The sequence below is a fragment of the Micropterus dolomieu genome, linkage group LG22, assembly GCF_021292245.1.
Source record: "Micropterus dolomieu isolate WLL.071019.BEF.003 ecotype Adirondacks linkage group LG22, ASM2129224v1, whole genome shotgun sequence".
Lineage (NCBI taxonomy): Eukaryota > Metazoa > Chordata > Actinopteri > Centrarchiformes > Centrarchidae > Micropterus > Micropterus dolomieu.
In genome coordinates, this window is record NC_060171.1 from 14,173,508 (window position 1) to 14,185,692 (window position 12,185).

Genomic DNA, 12,185 nt, shown 5'->3' on the forward strand with positions numbered 1-12,185 from the left:
TAAAAAATATGCTTTTAAGTGTGGGGGGGGGGGGGGGGCACCGATGAGCATGCAGTGCTAGCTTTCTTTTGTAATTATCCTCATAATTGGATTGTGTGTATTTTTCAGTGCAAAGATGAACCAGACATTGCTGACACTCCTCACTGTGGACACTGACACTGACGCTCCTGGTGTGGTCCGCTTCAGCCAAAGTGAAAGGTGGCTGTGGATGGATTTGTCCGTTTCTGTGGGAGTGGTGATGGAACAGTGGAGAAGACACATGCCCACAGCACTGAATACAATACAAACTCCTGAAAGCACTTCTGAACTGGCTGTTCAGGCCAGCTGTGACGATGTCCACAAGATGAGGTATGCACGCGCACACACACTGACTGGTGACATCACTGCGGCAGCTGATATCACTTCCTCCTCCTGCAGGTTCAGCGACCTGTTTGCCTGGGCGGAGGAGTACGATGATTCCTAGACCAAGGCTCCGGCCTCCTCGCCTCGCTCCCGGAAAGGAACGGCTCCGCCCACCAACAGCGAGGAGGAGAGCGCCTCCAGCAGCGCCTCAGTACGTAGCCCCACCTCCACCTGCTCCTCTGTGTGAGGACAACCTGAATCTGTGTCTCGTTCTTTGATTGGTCTGTAAAATACAGCTGCTCGTTACTTTCTATAAATTGAACTAATAGACTTTCTGTTAGCTTCCTGCTCAGCTTCCAGTCTCAAGGGGAGATGTTTGTTAACCTGCTTCACTTCTCCAGCCGTAAACAATCTTTATTAGCTATCTTTATTTGCTTATGATTCCATAAAACTCCACATTCAAAGCTCCCTTTTATATTATTTAAGTAAAAGTGCTGCTCATGGAATAAAAGTATGCATAGTTGCTTTTTCCACAGTATAGTAAGTAGTAAAAGGACATTTTATTTAGCTCAAGAGATTCAAGTTATTATCACTTAACACCAAAAAATCTCTTTAAGAATCTGGAAATTGTGCTGGCAATCCGCAAATGGCTCAGGCAAACACTTGTCTTTCTGTGATTTTTATTCAAGTCTTCTGCAGAAGGACTCACAGCAACACACATATGCCATATAGGCCTACATGTATGCTCGGATGAGTGAGGAAAGCTGAGTGAGCCTGTTATTTATCCAGCTTTAGGGTCAATCATATCATCCCACAGAGACACGTTTTCCCTGAGGTCTGGATAACAAAGAGAACAGAGATATTTGGACTGTTACATTTAAACAGATTCAGTGCCACATCATACATTAGTCTCCCTGAGTCCAGAGTTACATGCAATATGTTTGGAATTTCCATTACAAAATAGAGAATGTTCAACATTATTGCAAAAAAGAATGAAAAGAAATAGGTTATCAAAATTGTTGCCGGTTAATTATCTGATCAAGCAGTCAGTTACTTCTATTCAGACTTCTATTGGTCTATTCAGCTTTATGCAAGATGTACCTTATTTTGTGTCTGTTAAATGTAGAAATGATGAAAGATGTGAGAAGATGATACTAATAAAGAGAACTTGAATTGTAATAATGGAGTTGTATTTGTATTTTTGAGGACTACTATCTGAAAATGGGCATTTTGTAAATTTTAAGTTTAGTAGTAGTACTTTAGTTGTGTGAGTTTCTGTTAGTATTTGAGTCTAGCACAATTAATTTCTTTGAGTAGATTTCCCTCAGAGTATAAGGTGTGCACAATTACATTTATTGAGTAAAGAATAAGTGGAATTTAATTTTAATAAGTATCAGTGAATCAATGTAATTTAATATGCGGAAATTAAAGTTTTTTTAAAGATGTATTATATTTCAGTTAAGGTTTACTCAAAAATATTATTACCACAACTTAAACCACTACACTGATTCCTTTTCTGTTTCCATGTTTGTAAACATTTTCTAATCCTTGACATCACTGCGTCTGCGCTCCTCATTACATATTTTAGCGCCTACCTCTTTTTCTCCAGAAGTATAAAACATGACTTGACACAGACTCCCACACGCTGGTGATTAAACTTTTTCACAGAGAAACATGCTTGCCTGTATATTGTTTGCCACTGCGTGTGTCACAATTGTTCTTGCCTGTTTTATTCCGCCATAGGCCTACTTACTTTTCCAGGATGTCCAAGCCGTGTATAATAGATTAAAAACACTGTGCCATGTCATAAAATACGCACAGACTAATTACTTCATCCTGGACCGTTTTTTAGACGTGGTGAAGGCTCACCCGCACAAGCCGTTCATTCATTTTACCTACCAGGACGCGGACGATCTCCGCAGAGTTTTCCTGCAGGGTGGACTGGTTAAAGGAGGCGGCACGGTCGCGCTGTTCCTCGGAAATGAGCCGATGTTTCTGTGGCTAGGTTTGGTGAAGATCGGAGATGCTGAGAAAAGAGGTGGATGCAAATCTCGGCAGGTAGTCTACAACATCTGTTCTGCCGAATAATGTGTCCACCTCTTAGGTCCCCATTAGAAGCGTAAATATAACACCAAAATGTACATTTCTTCACGACGTTGGGTTTGAGTGTGGTTTTTTTCTGTTATTTTGTTAAATACTTCTATTTTAACCATTGCCTCAGTGTTCTTGTTTAGGTTTTGTTAGTCATTGCTTCCTTGTTTTGTTGTATTTAGTTACATATCCTTGTGCATTGTCTGTAGCTTTACTTCCTGTTTTATTTTGTAATTTTGGTGATTGGTGTTTTTGTCTAGCTTTGTTTCCTGTCTATCTTGATTCGTGTCTCACCTGTGATTAATTGACCTACCTGCTGCTTGTATATGTGTGGTGTGCCCTTGTATACTGTATATTGTCCTCAGTTGTGTTCAGTCCTTGTGGTGCCATCGCCTTATGTTGAGTGTTTTGCCTTGTGCTCATTTTCCCTGGCTTTCCGGCTTGTTCCCTTATGTTTGGATTACCTTGCCTTTTGTTGGATTTAACCCGTGTTTGGATTCTTGCCTCATGCTCAGACGTAAGACTATTTTTGTTCAGGTAATATCATCATCATCATAAACTGCATTCTCCTCGTCAGTGTTTTCTCTTTGGGGGTCCACAACTCTGTTTCCCTGCTGTTGCACTCAGCCTTCCTGATACATTTGAACAAGTTCAATTATACATTTATCAATATTCATATGATTGCATTGTACTGTAATTGCATATATTTACACCAGTATATTTCCATAGAAAAATCCTTTAACATAACAGCATAACAATTAAAGTAGCTTATTTGATTATGAAACATTTTATTATAACATTTTTTAACACAGAAAATAATCAAAAAAGCTGGAAATGAGCTGATCTAAAAATAAACAAGAGCCAAGAAAGAAGTTTAAACTACAGAACCATAAAACAATACATATTATATTAACTATTTACATCAACAGCATCCTTGGCTATTCAAGCTTAATAGTCTTCCCACACAATTTCCACACACGGGTTTGCGGCATTTGCAGCAGGTGTCTTGTGTTTTATTTTTGATTGCAGCTTCTCCAAACCTGGCACTGCAGTGGATGCTTCAGCTGCTGACTGGAACCTTGTGCCAACTATCATGCTGTGTCACGATCTGAGTCTGTTTTGTCTTTGTTTCTTTATTTTGGTCTGTCTGCTTTGTATTTTTACGTTGGTGATCCTTGGTTGGGGGGGGGGGTCTACTTTGCCTCTGCCTGTTTTGCTATTTCATAATGGCCTGTATGTAATCTACCTGTCTGTATTCTGTCTGTTCCCCTGTCATTCAGCCTGCCTGCCTGCCCGTGTGTCTGTTCTGCCCTGATTTGTTTCATCTCTTTGTGATCCTGCCCTCCTCGTTTGCCAGTGTGTATATATGATTGTCATTTCTGTTCTGTCTTTCTGGTCCGTTGTTTGTAGTCGAATTGTGTGAAACTGTCTGCCATCCTGTCCTTATTATAACTGTCCTGTGGAGTTTTGGACTCTGATTCTGTTCTTGACACTTTACCTGTGTGGCATTATATGCTTTCTAACTGTGGATTTTGAGTTGCTCCTCTTGCCAGAACAAGGGTTATTGTTACTGCTTGTGTTTGTGGATTTTAAACTTTTAGTTGCCTCTGCAATTTCTCTGCCTTTTGGGTCTATTCGGTTTTGTGAACAGCTAAGTTTGGGATTTTGTTTGACACCGCCTGTAAGTTGTACACCTTGTTTTTGGTGGAATTTTCTACAAGGGACTTCCCCTGCTTACATATCTGCATTTGGGTCCTAGATCTGAACCTGTCTGAGCACATGGCAAATGCTGCCCTTTTCCCCTCCATGAACTCTGCTCTCAGCTCCTCTGCCTGTTGCTCCATGATCTTCCTCTGGGCTATTTTGCTGCTGGTGCAGTCCTTGAAGACAATGTGGGCATAACTGATCTCACGCAGGTCGAGGATATCATAAAATACAGCCACTGGCCATCTACGTTTACTGCCTTTCACAGTAAGCCCTTGCCATCTGATCTAGGACGTCCACGCCGTACTTAGTATTATTATAGTATGTAATTTATCACTCAGGCTTCACCTTCAGCCCATCGGTGATGCCCATGCTTGTGTGCACGGATCTCACAATGCACACATTCATCCTTGGCTTTCCCTGGCAGATGGCAAGTGTCGCATTAGCACATTTTGGCATCTTTGTGTTGAACAGCGCTGCTTGCTCTTTTGCAGAAGGGGGGCAACTCATGCTTTGATATTACCCAATGTGCCAACCAGGCTGGTTTTCTTGGCCTGTAAGGCAGTGGGCCAGCAGCTTCAGTCAGGACACTTTGGCTCCGCCTTCTCCCTGGACGTTTAGATGACTGAAGGACCGTCCACGTCGTCCCATCCTTCCCCTTGTCAACAGCCGTCTCCGGCCGAGATGACTTTAAGGGCAGGCTGACCCCTCCATTTGGCTCGAGCATGTACTGGTTCGGGAGGGCCTAGAGCAATAATGGCATAATGAAAATAGCATAATAATAATGGGACCAGCAGAATATGAATAGCCTAGGCAGCATAACACAGCACAGGACAGGGCTGCGGAGCTCACCAGGAACACAAGCCTGAACGGTACATCTGGATCCATTGTCTCCAATGAAAGCTGCCACATCTTTTTCCTCAGGGGGGAACTCTCACCCACTCTTCGGTGAGGATGAAATGTTTCTGTTCACCCAGGAAAGGTCGCTGTTGCTTTCCAACTCTGATTCTGCATCAGAATCATCACTCTCCAAGTTCTGAAGCAGCTCCAAGACCATGGCAGCAGTCATGTTCCTCTTGACTCGCTCATTAATTTTAGACATTTTGTAACTCCAGCATAGACATTATTTCTGATCACTGATTAGCCAATTTAATCTAATACTTTGTATTTGTAAGCAACCTAGCATAGCCTATGCAAATAGTACTCAAGTACTCCGGTGACAATGAGAGAGGCAATGGTCAACCGCAGGAAATATGAACAAGAATAGTCTACTGCCAATGTCTGTGCAGTCAATATAACAATTTATGGCGTAACATTTAAATGAAAATACGCTTTTATGAAAGTCAGGTACCAGCAGGATTTTATTCTTTTTAATTCAACAAAGTTGCACAAATAAACGGTCACAATGATTGATGATTGTTCCTGATGTGAGAAATTTGATGTGTTACAACTGACCCATGTTTCAACCATCGCCCGGTCTCCCCTAACCAGTGGAATGTAACACTCCGCTCAATTATTGTAGCCTACTTAAAGGATCATTTTGGTATTTTTAAACCTGGGCCCTATTTTTGCATATTTTCAAAATGACCCTAGGTACAAAAAGAGTTTTGGAATCCGTGCAGCAGAGCTTCAGCCAGCAGCCACAAACCATCTATATTGGCTGCAACATATTCCTTGGGGGCAATTATGGCCGTCAAAACTTTGTCCATAAAAAATGCTTCTTTTTACCACTGACAAGCTCAGACTGTTATACGAGGTGTCTAACAACATCATGAAAACATCACGACTCCTGGTGACACTGTTTTGTTTTTAACAAGAAACTGAAGTTAGCCTAAAACCTTTGGCAGAGGCTTCCTGAAGCATGGCGACTGAAAGCTCCCTAATGTGAAATGACTGAAGAATTAGTCATTTATATAGAATCAGAACAAAGCGGAAGGTGGTTGTTTTTCTGAGCTAATGGAAAGTGTGTGGTTGTGTGTAGAGTAAATTTTCTGCATCTCAGTTCTGGGACGACTGCAGAAAATATAATGTCACTGTCATACAGTACATAGGTGAAGTTATGCATTACCTCTGCAACACACCAAAGATATGAACCGACAGAAACTCAACGATCAAACCCACAAAATAAGACTGGCGTTAGGCAACGGGATCAGGGCAGATGTTTGGAGGGACTTCATAAGCAGGTTTGGAAACGTTCAAATCAGAGTTTTTTTGGAGCAACAGAATCGAATATTGGTCTGAATTACAGCGGCAAGATGGGAGCTATTGGGTGAGACATCTTCCTCTACAGGGTAAATATCATTCCACATTATGTAAAGTGAGTAAATTAAAGCTATTAATCAACATTGTTTTGTTTTTATCTTTCAGAGGTATTTTTCATATGCTCTGATCAAATACAACGTAGATGAAGAAAAGCCTTTGAAGAATTCTTCTGGTTTCTGCATAGAGGCTGCCAAAGGTGCGTTAGTACCAGGGCTGTGATGACCATTGAGGACACAGGTCTGCAGTGCAATTTACATTTTAAGATTTAAAGGTCCCAAATTACACTAGATGCAGTTTTTTTCATGCCTTTAAACGTAAGTATGTGTCCCTCATGTGTCTGAAGACCCACCGTCCTATTTGTTTAACACCAAGTGGCATTTCATCGCTGAGCTGTAATCACTGAGGCTTAGTCTTGCATAGCCAGACCTGTTTCTACACTTAGTTTCAGCACTATACTAGCTAGTTCCTGCCCCTCAGCAGGCTTCAGAGAAGTTGGCCAATCAAAAGAAAGCTGGCTTTTAGGGAGGGTGACCTTTAAAGAGACAGGCGTTAAAACTGAGCGTTGAGACAGAGGATGAACAGAAGTGCTGAATGAAAGTATGAGATAAATAATGTGTTTTCTGAACATTAAAGCATTAAAATATGACACATAGTAGGTTTTTGATTAACTTAATGTCCTGAAATATGACATTTAGGCCAAAAACACACAAATAAATAAACAATTTAACAATTAAAGGATTCAGAGTGGAGTAAAGAAAAATCTTAGAAACAATCTTTAGATCATCATTCAGGGAAACTCCAGGACATACAACTGGCTATTGGTCACTGTTCTCCACAACACTGTCTTTACAATCATTGAACACAGTGAATGTTTTTAAGATGCTTGACGTATCTGCTGTACATTACACCATAAAACAGAAGTGGTTTCATTTGTATTTCAACACACTGGTGTCAGAGTGAGAACAGGATGAGCTTATGTTCAACTAAGCTATGCTCAACCACTGTATCTGACTGTTGTGAGAGTTCGACAATCAAAAAAGCAAAACAATGGAAGGTGAAAAGCCTGATTATTTTTAACCCATTAGAGTTATGGGTGAACAAATGGGTATAACGGGGTAAATTCATTTATTTTTATTTTCTATTTGATTCTTAAATTTAAAAAAAAGTCTTTTCCCTATTTTGTTTTTGTATGGAGCACTTCGAATTGCCTTGTTATTGAAATGTGCTATACAAATAAACTTGCCTTGCCCCCAAAGATGACCTCTCCTCAATTAACTTTCCGCAGGTGAGCCTGGACTTCTGATATCTGATATATCAGTGCACGCTCCATTACATGGTTATGTGAGAGACCTGCAGCAAACTGAAAAGAAGAGGCTGCATAATGTCTTCAAGAAAGGAGAAACTCTGGTGGACCTGATACATGTCGATGAAGATAATTTTGTTTACTTTCAGAATCGAGTTGGGAACACTTTCAGGTGAGTTCATCTTTAATTTCAGCCACTTAATTTAAAGTGAAGCTTAAAGTCCTGCGAATGCACATCTTTAAAGTTTTTAGAAATATTGTGAATAGATGTAAAGGAGAGAACATAGCTACAGCTGAGGTGGCTGACATCATCTTACTGGCTGACTGCATTAAAGAAGCCAATGTGTATGGAGTTGAAGTGCCAGGTAATTTTCACTGTACATCTTCATTGTTCTTTTTTTTTCTTTGTCACAACCACAACAGCAAAGTGTGCGCAGAAAGAGTGATGTAAGCTAAAACTGCAACTAACAGCTACTTTCTTGACTAATCACCTAGTGTATAAAATGTCCTAAAGCCCAATGTATGGTGTTTTTTTTGTTTTGTTTTTTTTGTCCAAGCAAGATATTCCAACATCACTTAACTATAACACAAAACAAAGACATTTGAGAGCTTGTTACTAGAGAATATCTGGTGCAAGAGAAAATTACTTTTACCATTAAACACTTATCAAAATCTCTGTCCCTCGACAAATTGACTAAACATTATTTTTTCTCTAAGGCCCAGAGCAAGGGAACGAGTCCAAACTGAACACCATGTTGATAGTGTCGTTTACACTGATGTTGGATCACCTGTTAATGTGCTTTGATTATTTTATAAATGAAATGAACTGAGATAGAGTAGCTTAGAGAAACTGTAAGGTCTGGCGAATTTCTTAGACAAAGGAAATGCAGCCTTCTTTTGCCAAGATTTGAAGAACACACCCAGTCTCCCTTCAAAGCCTCAGTATCATATATAACATTGTGTCAGCCAGTTGTTTAATGGCGTGTTCAGGTGGTCCTCCAACTTAGTCCGTAAATATCTCATGATATTTGCACTCAGGTGGTCCGTCTGTTGAACTAGAACAATACAACTACAAGGTGAAAATGTGGAGTAAGTCAGGCACTAGACTGTTTGCTCATGATTTCAGTCTGGATTTGTTGGAAATCAAAGGTCATTAACAGGGGAACAAAAATTTGGATAGATCCATTTACCATTAACCAGACGCCGTGTTTATCAGTAGTCCACCATGTGTTTAAGTAAAATGGCACAGTTCGTACTGTCAACTCATGTATCATGCAACTCGTCCCCATTTCCCAGTGTTATTTGTACTTCGTCGGTCATGATCACTGCCCTGGTCATACACTTCGGCTGAAATATTCTCCTTTACGAATAGACAAGGTCTTTAGTTTTTGTCCCTGTGAGAGCAGACTGAGGAAGAGAAGCAGGTTTAAAGAGACTGCGTAAGGTGATAGAGACAGGGGCATGCAGGCATTCTGAAAACAGGAAGTCTGTTATTATAGTTTGTCCTGAAGATTGGCTCACACCAGTCAGCAGTAGCAGCTGTAACACACAGTTCATGAAGGTAATGAAAATACTTTAACCTGATAGCCAATTTGTGTCAAATTTTACTACTTTTTCTTTGAGTCAAATCTTGACACAGAGACATGATATGTCATATATTTGATTTAATGTGACTTTATAAAAAGGGTGACCAACATTATTATTATTATTATTATTAATAAACTAAAGCCCATGGGGAATTTTAAACAAATAAAAAATAAACTAGAATATGGCTTCAGCTTAATAATATATTATAATAAATTGCACTGTTCAACGGTATTCGTCAGAATTTGCACACCCTTTTTAAAACACCAGATGTCACTGTTATATTAAACTTTTCCTACAATGATGGATTATTAGTCGATGAAAGCATTTGTGTTTACATCCCCTCAAAGCCCCCAAATTATGAAAGCAGTTCTGTACAGAACTTAGAAATGATTTTCCCCCTTATACAGGTAAGACAAAGAAGAAGAAGAATAGTGGGAGTGGCAAACTCCATTAATAACCTTTTCGTGTTGTACTTATCAAATGTTTCGCTTCTCTCTGTGGTGGCAAGCTTTTCGTCCCTCCCTTCAAGTGAAGATATTCAGAGCAGCTTTGAGACCTTTTCTTTTGATTGTGGGCAGACTAAATGTTCTGTGTTATTGTGAGCCAGGTTCAGGTGTGAAGAAGTTTTGGAGAATGATGAAGACTTAACATAGCATGGGTTATTGAGCCCGGCCGAGGAGACACAGTGCCAGCATACAACATGTAAACACGTCAAATGCCAACACCAGATCTGAAGGAGAACATCTTGTGGTCCCTTTTTATATTTCTGTCTTCCCCCTAGTGCCTGTAGGTTTCTCTATTAGGTCACCTTTCACCTAGAACAACTATCTATCTGATGTGTAGACTCCAATGCTTCATCATATTGGAATCTCTCACTATCCATTAGTTTTATTCTAATCTGTGGAGCCAGTTAGTTCTTGTAAACATTCTTGTATGGCTCAACCTTGTAAGACTCCCAGAGAACACTGATATCTGCTAGCCTGACGTCTGAGCTACTGTCTCTAACTAATCAGTCTATTGTTGTCTTCCTGATGAGGACAAGTACGTGTGAGAAATACCTAAAGCTATAATGTCAAATACTTATGGGATCAGCTACATTACTCTAAGCTAGACCTGTCTTACCTTTCCCTGTTGCATCAATTAAGACACCTAAGAAATATTCTCAACACTATGAACTAGCTTGTTTCAAGCATACCCCAGCCTTAAGTCCCCAATATGTGTCAAACTCCGAAAACACTGGATCTTACATTTCCGATAGAAATTTGTATCTGAGGGCCTTTTAACATCTTTATAAGAAGAAGAAGACGTACTTTATTAATCCCACAAGGGAAAATTCAATGTTCTCACTCTATGACATCATCAGGGGGGGAAAGCTGGAATGGCTGCTGTAACATTGAATGAAGGACAGAGGTTTGACTCTTAAGGTGTTTTTATACATGTCGTAATTTTCCTGCCGCCCTACGCAAGACCACGTTTTGTGAGGATTCAGGTATGTTTACTCCAGTGATATTATATATTTACAAAGCATTTGACAGTTTCAGCCTTCGTGTTGAGAGCATTATTGTACTCTTCTGTGTTGGTTGTACCTTTTGTACTTCTGCCTCTGATTTCATTAATATCACCAGAAGATTTTAATTCTCCTCGAGAGAACATGTTGCACTGAGATGTGAGATTGACATAGACTCATGCAAACTACAGAAGTAGTATAGCTTCACTTAGCGCAAGAAAGCAAGTTTTTCCAGTGGAGGAAACTGGGAGCTCCTTGTCAAAACAACTTCTTGCTATTTGTCATTCTGGTCTATCAAGGCTCTTGTCTTTCTAGCGTAGGAGCTGAAATCTCTGCCTTGCACACAAAAGATTGCTTCTTGTCTGACTGTCGAATGACTGGTGTTACGCCCCTCCCTCTCTTCAGGGCTTAACTGTTTGAGGGGAATAATTTTTCTCAGATCTGATTTTCTGATCAATATATTAAATTTCTTATGTTATATAAAATGAATACAAGACTTTCATTAGTGATCTACATAGTTTTAAACAAATTAATCTTGTTTCTACTTAAATAAAATAAGTAAAGTATTGCAGTTGCTTGTTATTGAGGTCTTTTGGAGATGGCGGCTGAAATCAGTGGTTGCTATCTAAACCCACAGCTTGTTAAGGCATTGTTAAATATGTACAGTTCAAAGTTCAATTCAAATTGTAGCTTCTAAAAAAATCACAGAAGTATTTTACTGCAAATAACACTTGACAAGTTTGTTATTACATGGTGAATAGTGATGTGCACAAAAAGCTGTTCTTCATGTGCCGTAAATAAATCTTCATCTGTGTCCTTTTAAAACGCAGCATAGTGTTTCCGATCAATATGACCCACCAGCTCCTGGGATAGAAGCTCTCCTTTCACCCTCTGTTTGGGTGCAGGGTGACCTGGCTGTGTTGCCCCTAGAGCTCATCAACAGCATTGAGGATACCTTGAAAAACATGAGGACTGAGGTCAGGTGACCATAGGGTCACTGATGTTGACAAGAGCATCTGAAAGTTTGTAGTTTTATTATTAAAAAAATGTGCTACCTAATGGTATATGAACCAAACACCATTATAACGTTCAGGTGTTTTTTAATGGACATCTCTGGTGCCGCTTTCTCCCCCTCGTGTGGGTTTAACTTCATTGTCACTTTGAGGCCATAGTTTGTGATGTTAACCTAATATCTTGTATCTTTCTGGCAGTGTTGTTGAGTATCTACTTGTAATTTGCCTCTTGGCTTTTGCAGTTTCCCTGTGTGTGATTTAGACTTGCCAGTGGTATAGCTTTAGAGATGTCAGAGAGACAGATATGTATGATGATCAGTCCAGAGTGAGAGATATGTATGATGCACTGACAATTTAGGCACTGAATAACTGAAAC

The 12,185-nt window shown here is 39.9% G+C and overlaps 1 long non-coding RNA gene and 1 pseudogene across 1 annotated transcript; both read left to right on the top strand.

The window, feature by feature from the left end:
* The first annotated feature begins 67 nt into the window (after positions 1-67).
* On the top strand, positions 68-1,521 carry LOC123962098. Its single transcript, XR_006822851.1, has 2 exons — positions 68-348; positions 418-1,521. It is a non-coding gene; the product is annotated as an uncharacterized LOC123962098 (long non-coding RNA).
* A 345-nt stretch (positions 1,522-1,866) lies between these two features.
* LOC123961586 lies at positions 1,867-11,782 on the top strand (annotated as a pseudogene).
* Positions 11,783-12,185: the final 403 nt, after the last annotated feature.